Source organism: Panthera pardus, unplaced genomic scaffold (assembly GCF_024362965.1).
Source record: "Panthera pardus isolate Hobbes unplaced genomic scaffold, ASM2436296v1 HiC_scaffold_17, whole genome shotgun sequence".
Taxonomy (NCBI): domain Eukaryota; kingdom Metazoa; phylum Chordata; class Mammalia; order Carnivora; family Felidae; genus Panthera; species Panthera pardus.
The window spans coordinates 81,917,632-81,945,060 of NW_026526732.1; positions in this window are offsets into that span (position 1 = coordinate 81,917,632).

Genomic DNA, 27,429 nt, shown 5'->3' on the forward strand with positions numbered 1-27,429 from the left:
CAGATAATTTTGTGAAGTTGATGTGTTCTGCTTTACAAATCCTACCAGAAATACTGCATATGTTGGGGACCCTGGATTCATATAAACATGTTTAATTAAGAGACAATTCTATCTAACATACCTGCTAAAGATTTCATGGCTTGTATATTGGTGGTGACCAGTCTTTGGAAGCCCCATGTTTAAAAACTCATTTACCTCACCTACAATGAAGGATATTCAAACCGGCCTGACCTAGACTGGCCTGCATATCTATGAGGTACACTTACCTTTCAATTCAGGGCATTCATCTTATTTCTTCTTGAAATTTCTACAAGGCCTTGGCCCAGATGAAAACTAGCTAGTCTGGCCATATAATACACAAAGTCTCAGAGGTAGACAAGCAAACCCTCAAATATGTCTTAGCTTGAAGTGTCATTTCTGGTCTTCAACTGTGTAGTTTCCACAGGCCATGTGTAGACACTCCACCTGAAGCTTCCATAAGACTGAAAGCTTCCAGGATTCAACCTGGAAGAAAAGAAAATCAATATTCATTTGTATCTTATTTCCTTTTGTTTTCTTTTCTTCTCAGTGGTCTTGAGTGGTCCGCATTGTCATCTTATTTCTCTCTTTCATTTCTCCTTTAGTGACCTCTCTTTGCCATTTATACTCCAGACTAAATATCTGTGACACTGTCCTCAATTTGCACATTGCTCATGTCATTTTCACATAAGCACTATTGTCTTTCATACGATAAAAAGTTATGTATTATCAACCTTGCTTGTTTTAGGCCTGTGGTTCTCATATTTAAGCATGCATCAGGATTACTTGGAGGTTTGTTAAAACTCAGTGTTTTTAATTTAGTAGAGCTAGGATGGAACATGGGAATTTGCATTTCTAACAAGTTCCAGATATTGCTGATTCTTGAAGCCCTATAATTGATAACCACTTACTGAAACAATGCTCTTTGGGACCATCCTCACAGCAACTAGTTTGAAGAGATACAACTGTCATCTCCAAATTCTACTTAGGTCTCTGGTTTATTGCATTGCAATCAAGACACCCAACTTGGGAGTTTGAAAGCTTGACTTGTCTGGGATAGTTTCAGTGTCCTATTTGATTTGTAAACCATGGCAGTAAGGATTAGTAGATTAATTGGGGAACATATTTTTTAATGCTTTGAAGTGAAAAATACATGGCCACTACAAAGAATTATTCTTCTATTTTTCTTTGCAGGCTTCTGCTATGTGCTTGCTAATTAAACTTGAGAAAATCTATAGCATACTGCTTAGAACAACAGGGATTTATCATATTTGAACCAAAATAAACCAAATAGAACAACAACAACAAAAAAGTCCAGATAGCCTGTCTTTTACTTATCTTTGTATTTAACTTAAAGGAAAGAAGGAGGAGAATGTAGGAGAAATACTAGACTGTGTCATTTTTCACAAATGTAGTTTTCAGCAATATCACCCTTTCCTAGGAAAAACAAAAACAAAATCAAAAACAAAAACAAAAAAACCAGGGGACTCAACACTATAGACCTCATGGTCTTGCTTCTTAATTCTCTCCTTTTTCTTGCTATTCTTCTCTCTGTCATTTGTGCATTTCTATGTTTACTCACTCTTCAGTAACTTAGTGTTTTACTGTAATTTCAGCAGGAATATGGAGGAGGCTTTTGAATTAAGTCTTCCAATCCTTAAACTATAAATACTATACTCTAATATATAATAAAGACATCATTGCTCCCAAAACATTAACTGACCAATGCAAACTGAGCCACTTGTTGTGTTTATAATACAAAAAGAAATACAGTATTTGGAAAATTATATAGGAATGTATTTTCCTAACATGCTCTGAAGGTGTGTGTTGGACAATTTTCTTTCTTTTCATTTAATTAAAAAAAATTTTAATGTTTATTTTTGAGAGAGAGAGAGAGAAAAAGAGAGAGTGGAGTGAGGGAGGGGCAGAGAGAGAGAAGAATACACAGATCTGAAACAGGCTCCAGGCTCTGAGCTGTCAGCATAGAGCTGGACACGGGACTCAAACCCACGAACCGTGAGATCATGACCTGAGCCGAAGCCGAAGTCGGATGCTTAACCGACTGAGCCATCCAGGCATCCCTCTTTTAATTTTAAAATAACTTTTTACTGACTGGAGGCAGTTGGATAAAATGAACTCTGCTTCTTATTTTAAAAAGTTAATTGTTTTCCTAGCACCAGGAATTCAGTGTGCAAAAGGATCTGCTGAAGCCCACGACTGGTTACTGTTTAGTTCCCTCGTGGGTTGTTTAAGCTGCGTCAAAGCCAACATTACCTTTCTGTATGGATAAATGCAGGGCTTAGCTACACAGCTTCCAGTTTAGAAAGTTAAAATGATCTCAGTCACTGATTTAAGTGGTACTCTTTACTTCACTAGTCTGCTTACTTTCACCCATCTCCGGGCTGCCTAAATTCCCTCAAGTACTCAAATTATCCTTTCATTTTTAAATGACTCATGTGTTCAAGTTTTTAAGAAATGACAGCACAACCGTCATCATTTTTCCCAAAGTGTGATTATTAAATATAGCAACTCTTGTACTCAGATGGCTAGTGCAGAGAGAAAAAGAGGGAGGCAGTGAAAGGAAATTGGATGTGTTAAGAATCTTATCCATTAGTCATACCTTTTTTTTTTGCCTTGTTCTTATCACTCTATGAGGTCTTTGTGTGCTAGTTTTTTTGAAGACAAAGAATAAACGAAAATTGTACCCAGCATATTACGGTTAAGGAAAAGGGAGTTCTGATAAGCTGAAGTATGCCAAAATTTTAATGTTTTTTTAATTTATCTTATAAATTTGGCAAAGCCATGGCTACAGGTGAAAGATGAGAGGTTGTATCATTGTCTAGATTCTCAAATTCAAAAAAATTTACAATTAAGTCTGTCATGGAAAAGTTTTACTTGAAATTCTTTTTGAATTCCAAACTACCACCATCCTGTTGACTGATCAGACCATGGGGCCTATACAGAAAGTCCCATAGTTATTATCTTCTGTGGCACAAATGATATAGATCTTTCTTCTTATTAATAATGTATAAACTGCTAAGGTAATGATGCATGTATAAGTTAAGCATAGCAATACAATTTTGCTTCAAAGAAATAAAAACATACCTGTTTGTTAAAGTTATTTTTAAATGTTTATTTATATTTGAGAGAGAGAGAGAGAGAAAGTGGGAGAAGGGCAGAGAGAGGGAGAGAGATGGAGACACAGAATCGGAAGCAGGCTTCGGCTCCAGGCTCTGAGCTGTCAGCACGGAGCCCCACGCAGGGCTTGAACTCAGGAACCGTGAGATTATGACCTGAGCTGAAGTCGGACACTTAAACAAATGAGCCACCCAGGCACCCCTAACATACCTGTTTTTTAAATAAAGAAAGGCAAAAATCTCTATTTTTAGGCCCATAAAAAGGATATGAAGCATTCCTTATCCTGTTCCCATATACACACTCATGAAAGGTTTGGATATTTCCATAAAGTTATGTAAGCTTCATTTTATGATCTTATTTAATATAATTAAATGAATAAATAAGCAAACTTCTTGGTGCCATACAACATGTTCTCAGTAATGTTGAGACTAAGTATCATGTACCAAAACTGTATAAAATAGAAAGTGTTTAGAGAAAATCCCAGTTGTCTTATTTTGGGGTGTTGAGTTTGATAAGTTCTTTATAGATTTTGCATACTAACCCTTTATCAGATATGTCATTTGCAAATACCTTCTCCCATTCTGAAGACTGCCTTTTAATTTTTCTGATTGTTTCTTTTGCTGTACAGAAGTTTTTATCTTGATGAAGTCCCAGTAGTCCATATTTGCTTTTGTTTCCCTTGCCTTTGGTGATGTGTCTAGTAAGAAGTTGCTGTGGCAGAGGTCAAAGAGGTTGCTTCCTGTTTTCTCCTCTATGATTTTGATTGTTTCTGTCTCACATTTAGGTCTTTCATCCAATTTGAATTTATTTTTGTGTATGGTATAGAAAGTGGTCCAGTTTCATTCTTCTGCATGTCTCTGTCCAGTTTCCCAACACCATTTGTTGAAAAGACTGTCTTTTTTCCACCAGTTATTCTTTCTTGCTTTGTCCAAAATTAGTTGACCATATAGTTGTGGGTCCATTTCTGGGTTTTCTATTCTGTTCCACTGATCTATGTGTCTGTTTTTGTGCTAGTACCATATTGTCTTGAGGACTACAGCTTTGTAATATAGCTTGAAATCCAGAATTGTGATGCCTCCAGTTTTTTCTTTTTCAAGATTGTTTTGTCTATTTGGGTTTTGTCGGTGTGTGTGTGTGTGGTTCCATACAAACTTTAGGATTGTTCTAGCTATGTGAAAATGCTGGTGATATTTTGATAGGGTTTGCATTAAATGTGTGGATTGCTTTGGCTAGTATAGCCAAAACAATGTGTGTTCTTCCAATCCATGAGTGTGGAATATTTTTTCATTTCTTTGTGTCATCTTCAGTTGTTTTCATAAGTGTTCTATAGTTCTCAGAGTAGAGATCTTTTATGTGTTTAACTAGGTTTATTCCTAGGTATTTTATTGTTTTTGGTGCAATTGCAAATGGGATCGATTTCTTGATTTCTTTTTCTGCTGTTTCATTATTGGTGTAGAGAAGTGCAACAGATTTCTGTACTTTGATTTTATATCTTATAACTTTGTTGAATTTATTATGTATTAATTCTAGCAATTTTTTGGTGAAGTCTTTCAGGTTTTCTATATAGATCATCACATCGTCTGCGAATAGTGAAAGTTTGACTTCTTCCTTGCTGATTTCCTTTATTTCCTTTTGTTGTCTGAATGGTCAGAATAAGACTTCCAGTACTATGTTAAATAGTAATGATGAGAGTGGACATCTTGTCTTCTTCCTGACCACAGGGTAAAGACTCTCAGTTTTTCCCATTGAGGATGATATTAGTGGAGCCTTTCATGTATGGCCTTTATGATGTTGAGGTATATTCCATCTATCCCTGCTTTGTTGGGGATTTTTATCAAGAATAGATGCTGTCTTTTGTCCAATGATTTTTCTGCATCCATTGACAGAATCATATGCTTCTAATCCTTTCTTTTATTAAGGTGGTGTATCACATTGATTGATTTGTGAATATGGAACCAGCCCTGTAGCCCAGGAATAATTCCCACTTGATCATGGTGAATAATTCTTTTAATGTACTGCTGAATTCAATTCGCTAGTATCTTGTTGAGAATTTTTGCATCCATGTTCATCAGACACATTGGCCTGTAATTCTACTTTTTAGTGAGCTCTTTGTCTTGTTTTGGAATCAAGGTAATTCTGGCCTCATGTAATGAGTTTGGAAGCTTTCCTTCCATTTCTATTTTTGGGAACAATTTGAGAATAATAGGTATTAGCTCTTCTTTAAATGTCTGGTAGAATTCCCCTGAAAAGCCTTCTGACCCAAAACTCTTGTTTGTTGGGAGGTTTTTGATTACTGATTCAATAAGTTTCCTGGGTCTGTTCAAATTTTCTATTCCTTTCGGTTTCAGTTCTGGTAGTTTGTGAGTCAACGAAGTATTCTTAATATGGTTTTCTAAGAAATTTGATTCTTCTTAACAAAACACACGGTTTGATTAATCATGTTTAATTAAATAGCCTTTTATTATTTACTTACTTCAGTTTCTTATGTTGGTTGTAATTATTTCTGTATTCTTGGATGCCAAAATCAAAGGTCTCATGAAGGGGGATTTGAAGCTGCTGAAATGTTGGAAAACTTCTTTCAATGTGTCATTCCTCTATGGTAATAGATATAGATAGATATAGATATAGATATAGATATAGATATAGATATAGATAGATATAGGTATAGATAGATATAGATAGATGTGTGTGTGTGTGTGTGTGTGTGTGTGTGTGTGTGTGTGTGTATTCTGTGGGAACCTCCATTTAAACATCAATTCATAAAGTAAAATGTTTGTGAAATTTGCATAACTGATTTAGCTCACAACTTAAAACTTTACAGTTTTAAGAAGTTAAACAATGGATATTCACATATGAACATCTGGAATCATTCACTTTGAATACCCAAGCCTTTATAAAAAGACTGTGCCAACCATACTACATTATGATTGTATTATTGGAGCCTTTGTATTATGATAAGTAGTTGATGCTGGGACAGGAAAATGTGGATCTTGGGTTGCATGAGGCTGTGCTTCCTCCTCTGGGAACTTGGAGGATCAGAGGCATTTCCTTTCGATGGGCTGTGCTCTCACAGGAGGGAAAAACTGCACCTGTCCAGGAGAAGGCAGGTGTGGATCACACACCTCACCAAGCATCCACTTTCCAAAGCTTTGCAAAACAATGGCAAACACTAGTACTATAATAAATGGCCATTTCCTTGAGTACTTCTATCAGGATGACACTGTGGGTCTTCATCCTCAGGGGGAACCACAAGGACACAGAAGTGAGACATCAGGAGATGTCATCAATAGAGGAAGTTGTGCCCATTAAAACAGAGATAGCAGCAGTGGCACTGTGATGGCAAGGCATGAATGCAGAGAAGAAGGGTTGATGCGGTAATGTAATGCATGTAATGCAGTGACCAGGGAAATTTCCAGACATTATTGGCGGGAGCAGGGGAGAGGGAGAGTGGAGAGGAGTGGTAAATTATTTAAAAAGAGCTAATTTTGATCATCAAGACAATAAGTATATAAGCTATACTTTAAAGAATAGGAACATTTTAAGGATTCTGTTCATGACATCCTGTTGCATGAAGAGCTTGTGAAATTTCATCTCAGATATCTTAATTTCCTATTAATGGATGACAGACACACCTTGGAGATATTGTGAGTTCAATTTCAGACCACCACAATAAAGCAAATATCATAATAAAATGAGTCAAGTGAAATTTTTGGCTCTCCAGTGCATATAAAAGGTATGTTTACACTATACTAGTCTATTTAATGTACAGTAATGTTGTGTCTAAAAAACACAATGTGCATACGTTCATTAAAAAGTTCTTTATTGCTAAAAAATGCTAACCATCATCTGAGCTTTCAGTGAGTCACAATCACTGATCACAAATCACTATAACAAATATACTGGCGATGAAAAAAGTTCAAAATGCTCTGAGAATTACCAAAATGTGACAGATACATGAAGCGAGAAAATGCTGGAAAACTTGCTTAAGACAGGGTTGCCACAGACTTATTTTATAAATAACACAGTATCTGTTAAGTGAAGCTCAATAAGCTGAGATATGCTTGTATTAGCAAGCTGTCATTGTATTTGTTCCTTATTTAGTAAATGTGACCTCATTCTCAAAGGCCTTACTAACATACATAAGCATAGCAAGGTAGCAAAAATATTTAGGTTTTCTGTTTGTTCAAAAATTTACATGCTGTGTCAGGATAAAAAATAATTTTATATTCACAATAATTATATAAATAAATGCTAATTATATAATTATTATTATGTGATAAGAGTTGCACATCCCATTCCTTATGTTCGAGATGAGAGAAGTGTCTATTACAAGTGAATTTCTGTTTACATAAGAGGTAATAATTGAAGAATCAATATTCTGTATATTTTAGTCTAGTGATCCTTTTGCATTTTGCCCAAACAATTCTACTTTACTGCGATTAAATACAATTAATTGAATTAAGTAAATTTCCTATGTAAGTTTCTTTGCCATCATGACAACATAAGGATTGTTTTTAACATGAAAGCTTCACTCCCAATCAAGTAGTTTCTCTTTGTTACCTCTTTGGGTTAGATTCCTTTTATTTTCTTTTTAATTTTTTTAATTTTATTTTTTATGTTTTTAAATTTACATCCAAATTAGTTAGCATATAGTGCAACAATGATTTTAGGAGTAGATTCCTTAGTTCCCCTTACCCATTTAGCCCATCCCACCTCCCACAACCACTCCAGTAACCCTCAGTTTATTCTCCATATTTATGAGTCTCTTCTATTTTGTCCCCCTCCCTGTTTTTATATTATTTTTGTTTCCCTTCCCTTATGTTCATCTGTTTTGTCTCTTAAAGTCCTCATATGAGTGAAGTCATATGATTTGTGTCTTTCTCTGACTGACTACTTTCACTTACATAATACCCTCCAGTTCCATCCACGTAGTTGCAAATGGCAAGATTTCATTCTTTTTGATTGCCAAGTAATACTCCATTGTATATATATACCACATCTTTTTTATCCATTCATCCATCGATGGACGTTTGGGCTTCTTCCATACTTTGGCTATTGTTGATAGTGCTGCTATAAACATGGGGGTGCATGTGTCTCTTCAAAACAGCACACCTGTATCCCGTGGATAAATGCCTAGTAGTGCAATTGCTGGGTCGTAGGGTAGTTCTATTTTTAGTGTTTTGAGGAACCTCCATACTGTTTTTCCAGAGTGGCTGCACCAGTTTGCATTCCCACCAGCAATGCAAAAGAGATCTTCTTTCTCCACATCCTCCCCAACATCTGTTGTTGCCTGAGTTGTTAATGTCAGCCATTCTGATAGGTGGAAGGTGGTATCTCATTGTGGTTTTGATTTGTATTTCCCTGATGATGAGTGATGTTGAGCATTTTTCATGTGTCAGTTGGCCATCTGGATGTCTTCTTTGGAGATGTGTCTATTCATGGCTTTTACCCATTTGTTCACTGGATTATTTGTTTTTTGTGTGTTGAGTTTGATAAGTTCTTTATAGATTTTGGATACTAATCCTTTATCTGATACGTTGTCTGCAAAATCTTCTCCCATTCTCTCATTTGCCTTTTAGTTTTGCTGATTGCTTCCTTTGCTGTACAGAAGCTTTTTATTTTCATGAGGTCCTAGTAGTTCATTTTTGCTTTTGTTTCCCTTGCCTCCAGGGACGTGTTGAGTAAGAAGTTGCTATGGCCAAGATCAAAGAGGTTTTTGTCTGCTTTCTCCTTGAGGAATTTGACGGCTTCCTGTCTTACATTGAGGTCTTTCATCCATTTTGAGTTTATTTTTGTGTATGGTGTAAGAAAGTGGTCCAGGTTCATTCTTCTGCATGTCACTGTCCAGTTTTCCCAGCACCACTTGCTGAAGAGACTGTCTTTACTCCATTGGATATTCTTCCTTGCTTTGTCAAAGATTAGTTGGCCTTCCGTTTGTGGGTCCATTTCTAGGTTCTCTATTGTGTTCCATTGATTTGAGTGTCTGTTCTTGTGCCAGTACCATACTGTCTTGATGATTACAGCTTTGTAGTATAGCTTGAAGTCCAGGATTGTGATGCCTCCTGCTTTGTTTTTCTTTTTCAAGATCGCTTTGGCTATTCAGGGTCTTTTCTGGTTGTATACAAATTTTAGGATTGTTTGTTCTAGCTCTGTGACAAATGCTGGTGTTACTTTGATAGGGATTGCATTGAATATGTACATTGCTTTGGGTAGTATCGACATTTTAGCGATATTTGTTCTTCTTATCCAGGAGCATGGAATCCTTTTCCATTTTTCTGTGTGTCTTCTTCAATTTCTTTCATAAGCTTTCTATAGTTTTCAGTGTGTAGATTTTTCACCTCTTTGGTTAGATTTATTTCTAGGTATCTTATGGTTTTTGGTGCAAATGTAAATGGGATCAATTCCTTGATTTCTCTTTCTGTCACTTCATTGTTGGTGTATAGGAATGCAACTTATTTCTGTGCATTGATTTTATATCCTGCAGCTTTGCTGAATTCATGAATCAATTCTAAGAGTTTTTTGGTGGAATCTTTTGGGTTTTCCATATAAAGTATCATGTCATCTGTGAAGAGTGAAAATTTGACCTCCTCCTGGCCAATTTGGATGCCTTATATTTCTTTGTGTTGTCTGATTGCAGAGGCTAAGACTTCCAATAATATGTTGAATAACAGTGGCAAGAGCAGATATCCCTGCCTTGTTCCTGACTTTAGGGGGAAAGCTGTCAGTGTTTCCCCATTGAGGATGATATTAGCATTGGGTTGTTCATATGGCTTTTAAGATCTTCAGGTATGATCCTTCTATCCCTACTTTCTTGAGGGTTTCTATCAAGAAAGGATACTATATTTGTCAAATGCTTTCTCTGCATCTATTGAGAGGATCTTATGGTTCTTGTCCTTTCTTTTATTGATCTGATGAATCACGTTCATTGTTTTGTGGATATTGAACCAGCCCTGCATCCCAAGTGTACATCCCACTTGGTCGTGGTGAATAATTTTTTAATGTATTGTTGGATCCGGTTGGCTAATATCTTGTTGAGGATTTTTGCTTCCATGTTCATCAGGGAAATTGGTCTATAGTTCTGCTTTTTAGTGGGGTCCCTGTCTGGTTTTGGAATCAAGGTAATGCTGGCTTCATAGAAAGAGTTTGGAAGTTTTCCTTCCATTTCTATTTTTTTGGAACAACTTCAAGAGAATAGGTGTTAATGCTTCCTTAAATGTTTGGTACAATTCCCCTGGAAAGCCATCTGGCCCTGGACTCTTGTTTTTTGGGAGATTTTTGATTACTAATTTGATTTCCTTACTGGTTATAGGTCTGTTCAAATTTTCTGTTTCTTCCTGTTTCAGTTTTTGTAGTATATATGTTTCTAGGAATTTGTCCATTTCTTCCAGATTGCCCATTTTATTGGCATATAATTGTTCATAATGTTCTCTTATTATTGTTTTTTTTTTTTGCTGTGTTGTTTGTGATCTCTCCTCTTTCATTCTCGATTTTATTTATTTGGGTCCTTTCCTTTTTCTTTTTGATCAAACTGGCTAGTGGTTTATCTATTTTGTTAATTCTTTCAAAGAACCAGCTTCTGGTTTCACTGATCTGTTCTACTGGTTTTGTTTTTGTTTTTTTGTTTTTTGTTTTTTTTGTTTTTGTTTTTGTTTTTTGTTTTTTTTGCTTTCAATAGCATTAATTTCCGCTCTAATCCTTATTATTTCCTGTCTTCTTCTGGTTTGGGGTTTTATTTGCTGTTCTTTTCCTAGCTCCTTAAGGGGTAAGGTTAGGTTGTGCATCTGAGATCTTTCTTCCTTCTTTAGGAAGGCCTGGATTGCTATACACTTTCCTCTTATGACCCCTTTTGTTGTGTCCCAGAGGTTTTGGGTTGTGGTGCTATCATTTTCATTGACTTCCATATACTTTTTAATGCCCTCTTTAACTGCTTGGTTAGCCCATCCATTCTTTAGTAGTATGTTCTTCAGTCTACAAGTATTTGTTACCTTTCCAAATTTTTTCTTGTAGTTGATTTCGAGTTTCATAGCGTTGTGATCTGAACATACACATGGTATAATCTCAATCTTTTTGTACTTACTTAGGGCTGATTTGTGTCCCAGTATATGGTCTATTCTGGAGAACGTTCCACGTGCACTGGAGAAGAATGTATATTCTGCTGCTTTAGGATGAAATGTTCTGAATATATCTGTTAAGTCCATCTGGTCCGGTGTGTCATTCAAAGCCATTGTTTCCTTGTTGATTTTCTGATTAGATGATCTGTCCATTGCTGTGAGTGGGGTGTTGAAGTCTCCTACTATTATGGTTTTACTATCAATGACTTTCTTTATGTTTGTGATTAATTGATTTATATATTTGGGTTCTCCCACATTTGGAGCATAAGTGTTTACAATTGTTAGGTCTTCTTGAGAAAAAGTCCCCTTGATTTTGGTATAATGCCATTCTGCATCTCTTGATACAGTCTTTATTTTAAAGTCTAGATTGTCTGATACAAGTATGGCTATTCCAGATTTCTTTTGTTGACCATTAGCATGATAGATGGTTCTCCATCCCCATATTTTCAATCCGAAGGTGTCTTTAGGTCTAAAGTAGGTCCCTTGTAAACAGCATATATATGCTGGTTTTGGATTATTGTGTCCATTGACGTTTAGAGTGTGTACTGAAAGATATGAATTTATTGCAACTATAATGCTTGTAGAGTTGGGAGTTTCTGGTGGTGTTCTCTGGTCCTTTCTAATCTTTGTTGCATTAGGTGTGTGTATATATATATATATATATATCCATCTTTTCTCCCCTCAGAAATTTCCCTTATAAATTCTTGCAGGGCTGGTTTAGTGGTCACAAACTCCTTTAATTTTTGTTTGGGAAACTTTTTATCTCTCCTTCTATTTTGAATGACAGCCTAGCTGGATAAAGAATTCTTGGCTGCATATTTTTCTGATTCAGCACATTGAATATATCCTGCCACTCCTTTCTGGCCTGCCAAGTTTCTGTGGATAGGTCTGCTGCAAACCGGATCTGTCTTCCCTTGTAGGTTAGGGACTTTTTTTTTCTTGCTACTTTCATGATTTTCTCCTTGCCTAAGTATCCTGTGAATTTGACCATGATATGCCTTGTTGATGGTCGGTTTTTGTGGAATCTAATGGGAGTCCTCTGTGCTTCCTAGATTTGGATGTCTGTGTCTTTCCCCAGGTTAGGAAAGTTATCTGCTATGAATTGCTCACATAACCCTTCTACCCTTATTTCTCTCTCTTCCTCCTCTGGGACTCCTATGCTCTTGATGTTGTTCCTTTTTAACAAGTCACTGATTTCTCTAATTCTAAAACGTGCTCTTTTGCCTTAATCTCCCTCTTTTTTTCTGCTTCTTTATTCTCTATAAGTTTGTCCTCTATATCGCTGATTCTTTGTTCTGCCTCATCCATCCTTGCTGCCGCTGCATCCATCAGTGATTGCAGCTCAGTTATAGAATTTTTAATTTCATTCTGGCTATTTTTTACTTCTTTTATCTCTGCAGAAAGGGATTCTAATCTATTTTTGACTCCAGCTAGTATTCTTATTATCGTGATTCTAAATTTTGGTTCAGACATCTTGCTGTGTCTGTGTTGGTTAAATCCCTGGCTGTCGTTTCTTCATGCTCTTTCTGTTGGGGTGAATTCCTTCGTTTTGTAATTTTGAAAGGAGAAAATGAATTAATGAGGTAGAAAAATTAAAATTAAAAAATTATTAAAATTAAAAAAATAAAAAACTCACACACACACAAAAAAATCGAATAAATGATGCTAGATCCTAGGTGTGTTTTGGTTTGGGTGTTGAAAGTGGTTTGACAGATTAGGGGAAAAAAGGTGGGGGGGAAGAAATCGCTTGAGAATTTGAAATAATGAATATGCTAATGTAGACTAAAATGAGATGATGGGAGTAAAATAGAATTTGAAAAAATTTACACAAAAGTAAAGAATATAATAAAAAAATAAAAAATATATTTTAATAAAAATTAAAAATAAAAATGAATTTTTTCTCTTTCCGTGTTCAAGAAAAAGAAAAGAAATGAAAAAGAAAAAAAGGAAATCGTTTGAAAATTTGAAAAAGTGAAAACACTGTAGCAGAATAAAATAAAATGATGGAAGTAAAATAGAATTTGAAAAGATTTACATAAAAGCAAAAAGTATAGTAAAAAAATTAAAAATATTTTTAACAGAAGTTGGAAGTAAAAATGAAGTTTTTCTATTTCTGCATTCAAGGAAAATAAAAGAAACGAAAAAGAGAAAAAAGAAAAAGAAAAAGTAAAAGGATGTCATTTGAAAATTTGAAAAAGTGAATACACTGAAGTAGACTAAAATAAATAATGGAAGTAAAATAGAATTTGAAAAAATTAACACAAAAGTAAGAAATATAGCAAAAAACTAAAGAAAAATATTTTTAATAAAAATTGAAAATAAAAATCAAGTTTCTGTATTCAAGAAAAAGAAAAGTGAAAACGAAAAAAAATTGAATAGATGGACATGCTAACAGATTGAAATAGGACTGAAATTACTTCATTTTCCTGTAGAAGTCAATGAAGTGCTTTATAGTCCATAAACTAAGTAGGCGATGAGACTTGTGTTGTTGAAGTGTGAGGTTGGCCCAGTTGGGGGGCTCAGTGTAACTGCTCCACTCTCCACTAGATGGCGCTGCTAGCCTACTGGGGTGTAGTGTTGTGGTGTCCATAGGTGTGTATGCGCATGCCTGGGAGTGGTGAAAATGGCGCCACCCAGTTACCCAGTCTGTTCTCCCAGATCAGCAATCACACACCTGTCCTGTCTTCAGCTTTCCTCCACTCCCTGCTTTTTCACTCTCCGTGACCAGACCCCAGGCAGTATCTCTTTCCCGAGTTTTATCTCAGATGCAGCTGTTTTCCCCAGCCCCTTACTTCTTTTTTTTTCTAATTTTTTTTTAATGCTTATTTATTTTGGGGAGAGAGAGAGAGAGACAGAGTGTGTGCATGGGCAGGGCAGAGAGAGAAGGAGATACAGAATCTGAAGCAGGCTCCAGGCTCTGAGCTGTCAGCACAGAGCCCGACATGGGGTTTGAACTCACAAACTGTGAGATCATGACCTGAGTGGAAGGCGGATGTCTAACCAACTGAGCCACCCAGTGCCCCCACCCCCAGCCCCTTACTTCTGAAGGACTGCAGCTTTGACCCATTCTGCCCCTCTGTGGGAGGGTCTTCCCAAGAAATGGCTGAATGTTGGCGGCACCTCGGAACGCTTGCCGGACCCTGCTGCTGCCGGTGCCCAGAGACTGCGGCCAGGTGCCAGCCTGCCCCAGAAAAAAGTTCGCGAGATAGTGTAGCAGCAGCGTTTCAGGGATTATGAAAATCACAACACACATCTGTCACCAGGCTTCACCCTTAAGGACCTTGTTCCAGCACCAGCGAATGTGGCCGTTTTTTGTGGTCTTCTGGTACCACGTGGCTTCAACAGTCTCTACCAAATGTCCTTCCAGCAGTGGAACTGCTTTTCCCCGTGTGGCCCAAGAACCTCCTGGACCCCACTCTGTTCCTGGGGATTCACTCTTCCTACCAGAGCATCGCCAGGTATCGAGCTGCAGAGTTGCAGCCTTTGTGCTCCCCTTGTTTAGTCTTAATGGAATTTAAACCCTCTCCTTTCTCCTTTCTCCCTTTTTAGTTTAGTCCCTGTGGCTGTTTCTAATTTTCCACTTTCTCTCCAGCTGCTTTTGGGGAAGAGTGCTTTTCCCATATTCTCCCCATCCCCCTAGTCTCCGTCTTCTCTCCACTCGCTAAAGCACCTCCCTTCTTCTGCCTTCTTGCTCCCCAAGTTCACCTCTCTGTGCTGCATACCTGCTGAATTGTGTGGTTCAGGTTGTGCAGATTGTTGTGTTAATCCTCCAATCAGTTTTCTAGGTGTGTAGGATGGTTTAGTGTTGGTCTGGCTGTATTTCATGGATGCGAGATACACAAAAAACTTCCATGCTGTTCCACCATCTTGGCTCCTCCCAACCCTTTGACACAACACTTCAAGTGTCTACTGAAAATATATTTATTTCTTCTGATATGGTTGATTCACACTTTGATTCAATATTCCAATTGTATGTGAAGAGAGTTGGATTTGATTAGAGTTGTAGTTGAGGCTAGGTACTGATAGAAGGGAAAGGATTTATGCAAAGAATGATCAAAATGATTGACAAGCATCAAATCAAGGAACTGATGAGTGTTATGACTGGGAGGACTGTAAATAACTGCTACCCAGTAGGGTAGTGAGTGGGTGGTATACAATCTTAATGGATTTTAAACCCTCTCCTTTCTACTTTCTCCCTTTTTAGTTTAGTCCCTGCAGCTGTTTCTAATTTTCCACTTTCTCTCCAGCTGCTTTTGGGGAGGGGTGCTTTTCCTGTATTCCCCCCCCCATCTCTGTCCTCTCTCTGCCCACAAAAGCACCTCCCTTCCCATGGCTTCTAGCTCCCCTAGTTCCCCTCTCCACGCTAGCTACCTGCTGAATTCTGTGGTTCAGCTTGTGCAGATTGTTGTTTTAATCCTCCAATCAGTTTTTTTAGGTGTGCATGATGGTTCAGTGTTGGTCTGGCTGTAGTTCATGGATGTGAGACACACAAAAAACTTCCACACTGTTCTGCCATCGTGACTCCTCCCTCTCAGGTTAGATTCCTTTTATTATGTTCAAAGTTAACCTTTGTCAAAAAGCCTGAAAACATTACATGATCATTGCATGTCCTGTAAATAGGATTGTGCTCTGGAGTCACTTCGAAAATTTTAACAGGGTCTTAAATATCTGAAACCTCTCATAAATGATTTGGGTAGATGCCTCTTCTCCCTCCAACATTCCCAAATCTCAATTCCCTGATTTTTTCATCTCCAGTCCTCAGGAAATAGAAATAGATTACTGTTGCTTAGACTGATTGGCAAACATGGGAGCCAGTTCAATAGATAATTTGACCTGTTTTCTAACTTCAGAAAGTATGGCTCTAGACCAACCTTATTAAATCATTTAAATTATTGTTTTTGACAGCCATCTCCCAAAATTACATTAAACACTGGATATAATTTAGGAAAGTTTTTCATGACAGATTATTTTTCAGGAAAAATATTTGTTTTTTTTTTATTTCAGAGAAAAACTCTTATTTCTTAAGGTTGGCTCTTTTATGGGTAATGTTTATTTTATTTACCTGCCATTATACATATTCTAAAATTAATTCTTCCATACTTTATTTTTGTAGAACTTTGAGGGCCTTAATCATTCATGCTCTATATCCTAGAGCAGAGGAAGAACAGTCTTCAAAGGGAGGTATTGGTCCAATCTGTAGGAATATCTGCAGTCTTCTTTATGAAGATAGTTGTCTATTTTTTTAAACATTTTTTAATGTTTATTTTTGAGAGACAGAGAGAGAGAAAAAAACAGGGCACAAGCAGGGGAGGCGCAGAGAGAGGGAGACCCAGAATCCAAAGCAGACTGCAGACTCCAAGCTGTCAGAACAGAGCCCCATGTGGGGCGCCAACTCACAAACCATGTGATCATGACCTAAGCTGAAGTGGAAGCTTAAATGGCTCAGCTACACAGGTGCCCTGATAGTTGTCCATTCTTTGAAGACTCTCATACGAGTGACCAAAACTTTAAGAGGATATCAAACTTACTGTTCTCTGCCTTGGTTTTTAAAGTATTTTTGCTTCACTTTAGAGTTAATCAAATTAATATGTTTCCAGGAAATATAAACTCAAGCTGTTCAGTTGATTGAAATAAGTTTTGTATGTAAATAAAAACAAACTATATATAATCCTACCTATAAAACAAGAGATGGTCCAGAGATTTTTTATTTACTGTGATTTTCGCTGTTATCATTTAAAGCACCCCATCCTCTATTTCTAGTAATATTCCAACTTTAGAGATAAATAGGTTACTGTAAAATTAGGTCTCATTCAATTAATTAAAAAATATTATAGTCCAACTTATTGTATTAATTTTTTTTAATGTGTGAGTAAATGAGGATATATATATATATACACACACACACACACACACACACATATATGTATATATATGTACATATACATATACAGAAAGAAAATAAAACATGTTTCTGAGGCTATTAGTTATTATTCGTGGGAAGGGGTAGTCGCCCTCAACAATGCGACTATTTCCCCTTCAAGGAAGTTATATCAATATAGCAGGACAGAAACGCTCTAATTACCTCTGCCAAGGACACTGTCAGATTGCCTTTTTCTGGTGTTCTGATATTACACTCACCAAGAAATCTTCATATTTTAATTTGACTACCCATGTAGCTTTTCCATTGGGAGAGAATATGCTAACCATTAAATGTAGATATTTAGTCTACTTGAAAGAGGGTTTTTGTTTAATTATAAATGAATAAATTGTAATTCCAATTTTATACATCAGTCCTTTGAGCTTGCTTAGCTTGAATCTATCCCAGAGACACTGATTAATTCTCAGTACTTGATAAAACAGAATTTCTGGTCATTCACAATTGAGAATGAGATCTTGGAAATAATGATTCAACTGAGGTGTTCCTTTGGAGGGGCCTTTCCAGATATTAAAAGACTGAATTATATTAGTGATGGAGAGGGTGGCAAATAATGTACATAGTGAAAAAATACTTGGGATTTAAAATCAATGCACCTCTATCTGGTATTTTATATACCCCTACACTTTAATGTAGTTGATAGGGAAAGGCATAAAAATATGGCAATCCTTGTAAAACTATGACATAAAAGCTACAGATCAGTAAAACAGCCAAATCTTCTAACAATGCAATACTGTTCCACCTTTCTTGCAAATCAGCAGGGGTGACCATGTATACTGTGCTGATGCCACAGTGTGATCACTAGGGGCCAGTGCTTAACAGGAAGGTGTTTCATGAAGGAAAGGCCAACATGGACCTAACCAGATGCTAGTTCTAGGCCTGCCAGAGGAACAGAGAGAGGGAAAATGCCAAACCTGAGCTTTTGAGGGATGAGTTTGAGAATGACAATAGATGAGAAAGGTTAGAATTTGAACAAACAACCAGTATCATAAAGCTGAGTGAAAGGCATTACTGCAATCTAGAGTGGATTAGGAAGGATTCGTGAACCTCATGCACTGTATTTTCTCATCAGGCTTCAACAGAAACTATGACTTTCTAATCTGTGCAAATGTATCTAGTCACCAGCCGCTTGTGGCATCACATATCTGATGGTTAATTTTATGTGTCAGCTTGACTGGGCAATGAAGTGCTTAGACATTTGGCTAAACGTTATTCTAGGTGTGTCTATAAGGGTGTTTAGGAATGAGATTAACATCTGAATTGGTAGACTAATTAAATTCGATTTCTCTCTTTAATTTAGGTGGGCCACATTCAATCAGTTGAGGGCTTGAATAGAACAAAATGTCTGAGTGAATGGACTTGATCACTGGCACTTGGAGTATTGGTCTTTCCTGGCCTTCTGACTTATACTGGAACTACACATTGGCTCTCCTGGGTCTCTAGCTTGCCAATGTGTGTGTGTGTGTGTGTGTGTGTGTGTGTGTGTGTGTGTGTGCGCGTGTGTGTGTGTATGCTTATATTATTACATGTTACATACATTCACATTCTGTTGGGCCAGTTTCTCAGGTGAACACTGAAAAATACAGATATTGGTACCAAGAAGTTGGATGGTGCTGTAATAAATACTTAAACATGTGGAAGTAGCTTTGGAAATGGGTAATAAGTAGAGACTAGAAAAGCTCTGAGGGAAATGTTAGAAATACGGACATTCTAGTAAGGTTTCAGATGAAAATGAAGAATATGTCATTAGAAATTGGAGGAAAGACGATCCTTGATGTAATGTGGTAAAAACTTGGCTGACTGTCTTTCTAGTATTTTAATTGAAGGTAGAGATTGTGAGAGATGCAGTAATTTGATTTCTAAGCAAAGTGTTAAAGAAACAGCTTGGTTCCTGCTGACTGTTTATAGTAAAATGCAAGATGATAGATATGGATTGAAGAAAGACTTGCTAAGCAAAAAGGAACAATAACTCAAAGACTTGGAAAATTCTGAACCTGTCTATACTATAAAAAGTGAGAAAGCATGTTTTGAACAGAACATCAAGAGTGTGGCTAGATTATCACTTGAAAAAGAGTTCATGGGATTATATGAACAGAAATACTATCTATTTAAACTGAAGGAAATTGAGACTGGACAGAAAGAAAAAAGGTCAACAGACTTGGATTTGACAGGATAGGATGATAGAGCTATTCACCCGTGAGCATGTGCAATTCTTCAAGAAGAAGGGAACGTGATCTTAAAGATGAATTAGAGATCATCATGGCCACTGCGTCAGTTTCAACAGGCTCAGTGGCCACCCCCTGAAGTCTTAGAGGTGGCACTACCCTGTAGAGCTGTGGTGCTGGGATTTTCAGGCAGAGACTTGGGGGTGTTGCTTCTACCCCAGTGGATCTGGAAGGCAAGACATTGAGCCAAAGAGGATTATTCTTAAGCTTTAAAATCTAGTGGAATTTGCTTTGCTAGATTCTGGACTTGCTTGGGACCTGTCACTATTTCTTCCTTCTGATTTTTCCCTTTTGGAAAGGGATGCCTATCCTATATCTGTCCTGCCATTGTATTTTGGAAGCACATAACTTATATGATTTCACATGTTCATAGCTGAAGAGGGATTTTGTCTCAGGAAAAAGTGCACCTTGGGTCTCACTAATATCTGATTTAGATGTTATGGAGATGAGATTTTGGACTTTAAATTTTAGAGTTGATGCTAGAATAAATTAAAACACTTGGGGCTATTGGAATGGAATGAATGTATTTTGCATGTGAAAAAGACATGAATTTGGGGGAGCCAGGGGTGGAATTCTATGGAGAGAATTGTGTTTCCTCAAAATTCATATGTTGAAGCCCTAACTCTCAACTTGGGATTAATGACTTTATAAGGAGAGACTCCAGAGAACTTGCACACACACACTCTCTCTCTCTTTGTGCCATATGAGGACACACGGAGAGGGCTACAATCTATAAGACAGGAAAGGAGTCCTCACCAGACTCAACAATACTGAAATCCCGATTTTGGACTTGCAACATCCAGAACTGTGGGAAAATAAATTCCTGTTTCTAAGCTACCCAGTATATGGTATTTTGTTATGGCAGCCTGATAGAAGACAAGGTGACATTGTCCAGTGGTGGCTTTAGCAGACAATACTAAAACTCAGAAGAGAGAACTGCATATCAAAAAGAGGACTGAGTGAAGTAATGAGGGAAGCAGAATTCTAATGATATTTCAGTACTCATCTAGTCAGAAAAGAGAGATGAGAGATGAAATAAGCAGAATGTGTAGGTTGATTGAATGAGATGTATGAGGAAAAAAGAATGAAAGATGAGTGTAAGGATTTTAGCTTACATGACCAGTTAAAATTATCTATGATAGAAAATACAATTAGGGAAGGTTTAGGAGTGATATCTGACCTATTCAGTTATAAGCATGTTGAGTTTGAGATGCTCAGGGATTTGGTAGGTGACATACACAGAACAGAGCTTGGGATCTGAGGCTCAGAGGAGAGGTCTGGATAGATATATGAGTTTGAGAATCAGATCAGGTACTAGGACAGGGACTATGAAAGTAGAAAGGGTGAAAGTATAAAGTACAAACACAAGGAAATATTAAGAACATTTACTATTCAGATACAAGGCAAATACAAGGCATTTTTTATTTATCTGATCTAAATTTTGTGGTGCGAATTTTTTAAGTGAATGAAGTGGAAAATGGTGATTCACAGGTGGTGATATTTTTCAATCTTTGAAAGCATCTGCTATTCAAGATGGCATCATGAGGTGAGAAAGACAACTTTTATTGTGAAAAATTAGTGGAGTGGTAATTTGGTTTCTATATTACAACAAATATGACTTTAGAACTGAATGCTGGAATTAAATTAGCTTAAATACAAGTGAATCTGTATATTGTCTTTTGTAAAATAATTGGCCAAAATTTGTTAACATAAATGAAAAATAACTCCATGTAAATTGAAATTTCACTTTATCATGTTCTGAAATAAATATTATGTGTTGAAAAAGTAACAAAAGTAATGTGCTATCATAGCTAATTAAAGATATACTGTTCTTTCACAGTTTTGAGCCTTAGATATTTTTTTCCTTCATCCTGAATGTTCTCCCTCCACATTTTATCTTAGTGAACTACCCAATCATCAACATGCAATTAAGTTTATATCCTTGAGAAAGCTTTGTCTTGGCCCTGTCATATTTTGTCTCACTTATCTATGCTTTTGTAGAGCATTTAAAAAATCTATTACCTAATTAATAATATTTTACTATAATTATTATTTCTCACAATTGTGGATTGCATTTGTTTACTTTTAATAGAGTATTGTTTATTTTTCTTTATTATTGACATAGATACAGAGGACTGAACTAATAATGGTCTTTGGTATGCCACCATCATTTTCCTTGCCCATTCTCATGAACTCAACCATAGACAACATTCTCAGATATCTGTGACATAGTTTTTCTTTATATTGTCATTGAAAAATATAGACACTATAAAAATGCATGTTGAAAATGTTTCTTCCTCTTTTCTCTAAGCACTGTATATATATATATATATATATATATATATATATGTATATATATATATATATATATATAGTCTACTTTTTCCGTATTTTATATATTTATGTCCACTTTGTAAGGCATATGTCAAATCTGCTGCTTTTAAGAACTCCATAGTATTTATGGTGTGACTCCTCTACATTTTGGGGTTTTTTTTTGTTTTTTTTTTTAATTTTATTTATTTTTTATTTTTTATTTTTTTAAAATGTGAAATTTATTGTCAAATTGGTTTCCAAACAACACCCAGTGCTCATCCCAACAGGGCCCTCCTCAATACCCATCACCCACCCTCCCCTCCCTCCCACCCCCCATCAACCCTCAGTTTTTTCTGTTTTTAAGGGTCTCTTATGGTTTGGCTCCCTCCCTCTCTAACTTTTCTTTTCCCTCCCTTTCCCCTATAGTCTTCTGTTAAGTTTGTCAGGATCCACATAAGAGTGAAAGCATACGGTATTTGTCTTTCTCTGTATGACTTATTTCACTTAGCATAACACTCTCCAGTTCCTTCCACGTTGCTACAAAAGGCCATATTTCATTCTTTCTCATTGCCATGTAGTATTCCATTGTGTGTATAAACCACAATTTCTTTATCCATTCATCAGTTGATGGACATTTAGGCTCTTTTCATAATTTGGCTATTGTTGAAAGTGCTGCTATAAACATTGGGGTACAAGTGCCCCTATGCATCAGCACTCCTGTATCCCTTGGGTAAATTCCTAGCAGTGCTATTGCTGGCTCAGCAATTTTAATTTTTATTAATTTTTTTTAATTTTTAATTTTTAATTTTTTGAGGAAACTCCACACTGTTTTCCAGAGCGGCTGCACCAGTTTGCATTCCCACCAACAGTGCAGCATTACCTGCAGCTTGGGGTTAACACAAAAATGGCTACAAAGTAGTACCTCCTAAAATGTGGCTTCACTTTGTATAATTTCAGTTAACCATGGTCAACTGCTTCTGGAAGCAGATGATCCTCCTTCTGAGGTATCATCAGAAAGTCAATAGTAGCCTAATGCTTTATCATAGTGCTTAAATCATTCACCTCACTTCGTCTCATCATGTATGAATTTTATCATTGCACATCATCACAAGAAGAAGAGGCATGAGGACAGTACGATAAAACATTTTGAGACACAGAGAGACACATTCACGTAACCTTTATTACAGTATATTGCTTTAATTGTTTTTACTTTGGGGCACCTGTGTGGCTCAGTCAGTTGAGCACCTGATTTCGGCTCAGGTCATGATCTCACAGTTCGTGGGTTTGAGCCTCCTGTCAGGCTCTGTGCTGAGAGCTCAGAGCCTAGAGTCTGTTCAGATTCTGTGTCTCCCTCTGTCTCTGCTCCTCCCCCACTCACACTCTCTCTCTCTGTCTCAAAAATAAATCAACATTTAAAAAATTAATTGTTTTTCCTTTATCATTAGTTATTGTTGTTAATATCTTACTTTTCCTATTTATAAATTAAACTTTATCAGAAGTTTGTATGTATACGGAAAAAACAGTTTATATAAGGTTCAGTACTCTCTGCTGTCTTAGGCAATGACTGAGAATCTTAAAACATATCTCCCCAGATAAGGGAAGGCTATTGTATTTTCTTAAATATATCCTCTTATAGATATGATTGAAATATTTTTTAACAGTTGGATTACTAGGTCTTAGAATATATGTAATTTTCATGTGAATAACTATTAGAACATTCTTAAGAGTAACAATGGGAATGAGAGCTATTTTATATCACCACATCTCTACCAAATATATATCAAACACATGAGTGTAAATAGATAATTCATTATCTTAGTTCTACATTTCTAAGCAGTGAATTTGAGGATCTCTTCATTTACTAATTGGACCTTTTGACTACCTCTTGTGAAAATTCATATTCTCTGTTATTTTGGCTGGAATTTTGTTTCTCTTTCTGGTTGATTTGTAAGTATTCCGGTACACGTTACATGCTATTTCTTTGTTGGCTTTGGACACATATGTGTTTATTCTAAATATGTCCCCAATCTGTTAACTTGCTCATAGTGTTCTTTATTGAAGAAGAGATTATTAACTTTATATAGTTAAATACTTAAATATTTTACATTATATAACCGTATAAATTAAAGAATATATTCACTAAAAAGAGTCCAGCCAGATTTATGATTAAGACTTCCTTAATAATTTGTGATACTTGAAATGTTCATATTATGAATTTTGGAAATGTTTCTGTAGAAGAGTACAGATTTTCTCTTTATTAATCTGGAAGCTCTTTTTATTATTTAATAGAGTTTCATATTATAGTCTATGTTTTTTTTGTATATTTTTTCTTAATTCTTAGGCGCTTCATTTATTTTTACTACTATTAAAAATTGTATCTTGCTCTTGGATATATTGCCTATTTGTTATTGCTTGTGTACAGAAACACTATTTATTTTTATATGTTGATCTTGATCCAGGAGATATACTGACCTTAATTCCCATCTGTTATTAATGCTGTTGGCTTTCTTTTTTTTTTTTAATATATGAAATTTATTGTCAAATTGGTTTCCATACAACACCCAGTGCTCATCCCAAAAGATGCCCTCTTCAATACCCATCACTTACCCTCCCCTCCCTCCCACCCCACCCCCCATCAACCCTCAGTTTGTTCTCAGTTTTTAAGAGTCTCTTATGCTTTGGCTCTCTCCCACTCTAACCTCTTGATGCTGTTGGCTTTCAAAGTAGATTATCTTATCACCTTTAAATAATAGTTTATGTCTTCATTTTAAAAACATATAAATCTTATTTGTCTTTTCCTACAGTATATTTCCAGGCCCTCAGTACTCTGTTAAACAATAAAAGTTATAATAGGTATCCTTATCTTGCTAGGTAAGGGACAGTATCTAAACATTGTTTTTTTTATTTTTAACATTTATTTATTTTTGAGAGACAGAGAGAGACAGAGCACAGGCAGGGGAGGGACAGAGAGAGAGAGAGAGAGGGAGACACAGAATCCGCAGCAGGCTCCAGGCTCTGAGCTGTCAGCACAGAGCCCGATGTGGGGCTTGAATTCATGAACCATGAGATTATAACCTGAGCCGAAGTCAGATGCTTAACTGACTGAACCACCCAGGCACCCCTAAATATATTTTTTAAGTAAAACATTTGCTGTAAGTTTTTGACTAGAAATTTTCCAGGTTAAGGAAATTCCCTTATGTTTATAATCTTTTTTTTCTCTTTTATACTATGTGCTGATTTATATCAGATGATTTTCTGCATGTCTAATCACGAGTTTGTTACTTTTATCTGTGGCCAATTACACTGATATATTTTCTGATATTCAGTCAGCCTTGCATTCTTGGGATAAACAATACTTGATTATGATGTATTATACCAGATATTATAATCAGATGGCTTCAGATAGCCAGCATTTCTTTAAAATATGTGCCTTTATAATCATACATGGAAAGTACTATAATTTTTCCTTTTTTGCACTGTCAATATCCAGAATTTGAATAAAACTTCCGGTAGCCTCATAAATTGGCAGTATTTTACTATGTTTCTCTCTTTCCCTTTCCCTGTCCCCTTCTCTCTCTCTCTCTCTCTCTCGCTCTCTCTCAGTTGCTACACATAAATAGATAGAAAATATAGTTCTTCATATACAAAATACATAATATTTTGTATATCTGTATATACACAGTTTTTATATTACATATGAGTAATGGTCATTTTCTCCTAGTGTCTGTTGATTTGACTAATAAGGTTTATGCTTACTGGTATCAAAATAGGCACTGACCAATGGATTGACCTAAATAGCGCAAAAATATGGAAACTCCAGGAGAAAAATTCTAATAACTTTCCTTCTGTTTAGCCCCACTTCTGAAATAGTTGATGTATCAACATGTGTCTGTGACTAAAGACTGATCAGTCACTGAGGAATGGTGTATATAAAATAATGTTTTGTTTACCTGAAGAAAGTCTATTTTACAGAGATAATAATAACCATAATTACTTTGGTATTTACTATGTGCAAGGCTCTTTTCTGAAATTCTCTTATCACAGTCTATGAAATATTACTATTATCCCCATATTTGAGGTAGCAAATTGAGGTTAAGTGACTTGCCAGGACTATGGAGTTAGTACACTGTAAAGACTGAATTCTAACTCACGTCTGTCTGATACCAAAATTAGGTCTCTTAAACCCTCACCTGTGTAATGTCAAATAAGTTTCCCCATGCAAATCAATCTGAATAACTGGCACTAAATTCATGGATCAGTGAGTTAAGCAGAATATCAAACACTTAAGGTTTGATAGGCGGAGAGTACAAAATTAAGTGGCAGCATCAGCCATCGTGGATTGTAGAGGGGTTCGTGGCAACATTTGGTGACTTATTTAACACCTCTCTACTGTCTCTTAATAGAGAGTGCATTCATTAAATTCGTGACTCCTCTATTAAGTAAAAACTCACTCTGCTTATATTTCTGGATAATTTTCATCATGGTCTTTATCCTTCGGCCCCTCTAGCACCTCTCTCCTCAACACTTCTGACATTAACATAACATTGACTTTCTTGTCTGGTTCCTTGTGTTGAGAGGAAGAGAGCGTCTGCCTCATCCTACTCCCAGCAGTGGTGAGAGAGGATTCCATCTTCTTTCTGCTTTTTTTCACCTCAACCATCCCAGCAAAGGGTTTAGGAAGCAAGAAGAAACAGTAAATTTCTGCAGCAAAGAAATCATACACTGTCATTCTTTGGAAAACAAATAATTATATTTTGAAAAACTGTGCTCTAAGTAAAATGTAAGTTCATCAAAGTTTTACATTTTATTATTTTAAAATGAAGGAAATAGGAATATGTTCCAATTGAATCTTTCATTGATGTGCTAAATCACTTCTTCCCTGTTGTTTTCTCATGGTCTTAATAACTTTGATCTGTTGGTTGATTAATATTGAAAGGTACTTTTTGTGAGTTTTCGTGCGTTTTTTTTTTTTTCTTTTGGGAAAAACTACTCATAAAGGGTCCTTTTTGGTCTCAGAGAAGTTGCCATTTCTCAAGGCTGGCATTTCCGTCTTATAATGTGACTCTCATGAGAGGGCCTCTGCTAGTTTTAGTCACCAATGCAAGTGCTTCATTAGATAATGTTAGAGTTAACTTAATACATTTTGCTAGCTGCAGGGGAGCAATCATACTCCAGGGCTCTGAATTTGATTCATTAGTGAATCAAGAGTAGGCTTCCTATGAAAGGATAGGTTTTTAGCTGAGCTTTGCTAGACATTTAAAGAAAGTTAAAGTTTAACATTAAGGACAAGTGAATTTTTATGTCTACAAAGTCTTTTAGAGTTGTTGCTGACATGTTCTCATGGGTGAATTAAAAATATATGGAGAAAGTGTTTCAGGAGCTATTAGTAAGTATAGATAAAAATAATAACAATAAGAGAACTGTGTGGATGCTTACATCTACCATTATAGAGAGAATAATTGAGTCCTTTTTATAAATTTTGGAAGAAAGGAAAAGATATAAGAACTAGATATAGACAAGTCTTTAATTGTAAAAAAAATAAGCTCTCTTAGCTTGTGAATCCATTGTGCTTTTTCCAGCTTTATTGAGATATAGTTGACGCATAACATTGTGTAAGTTTAAGGTGTACAACATAATTTGGTAAATTCATTCTTAAGGGACCTGAAATTATTCCTACTATGTATGTGAA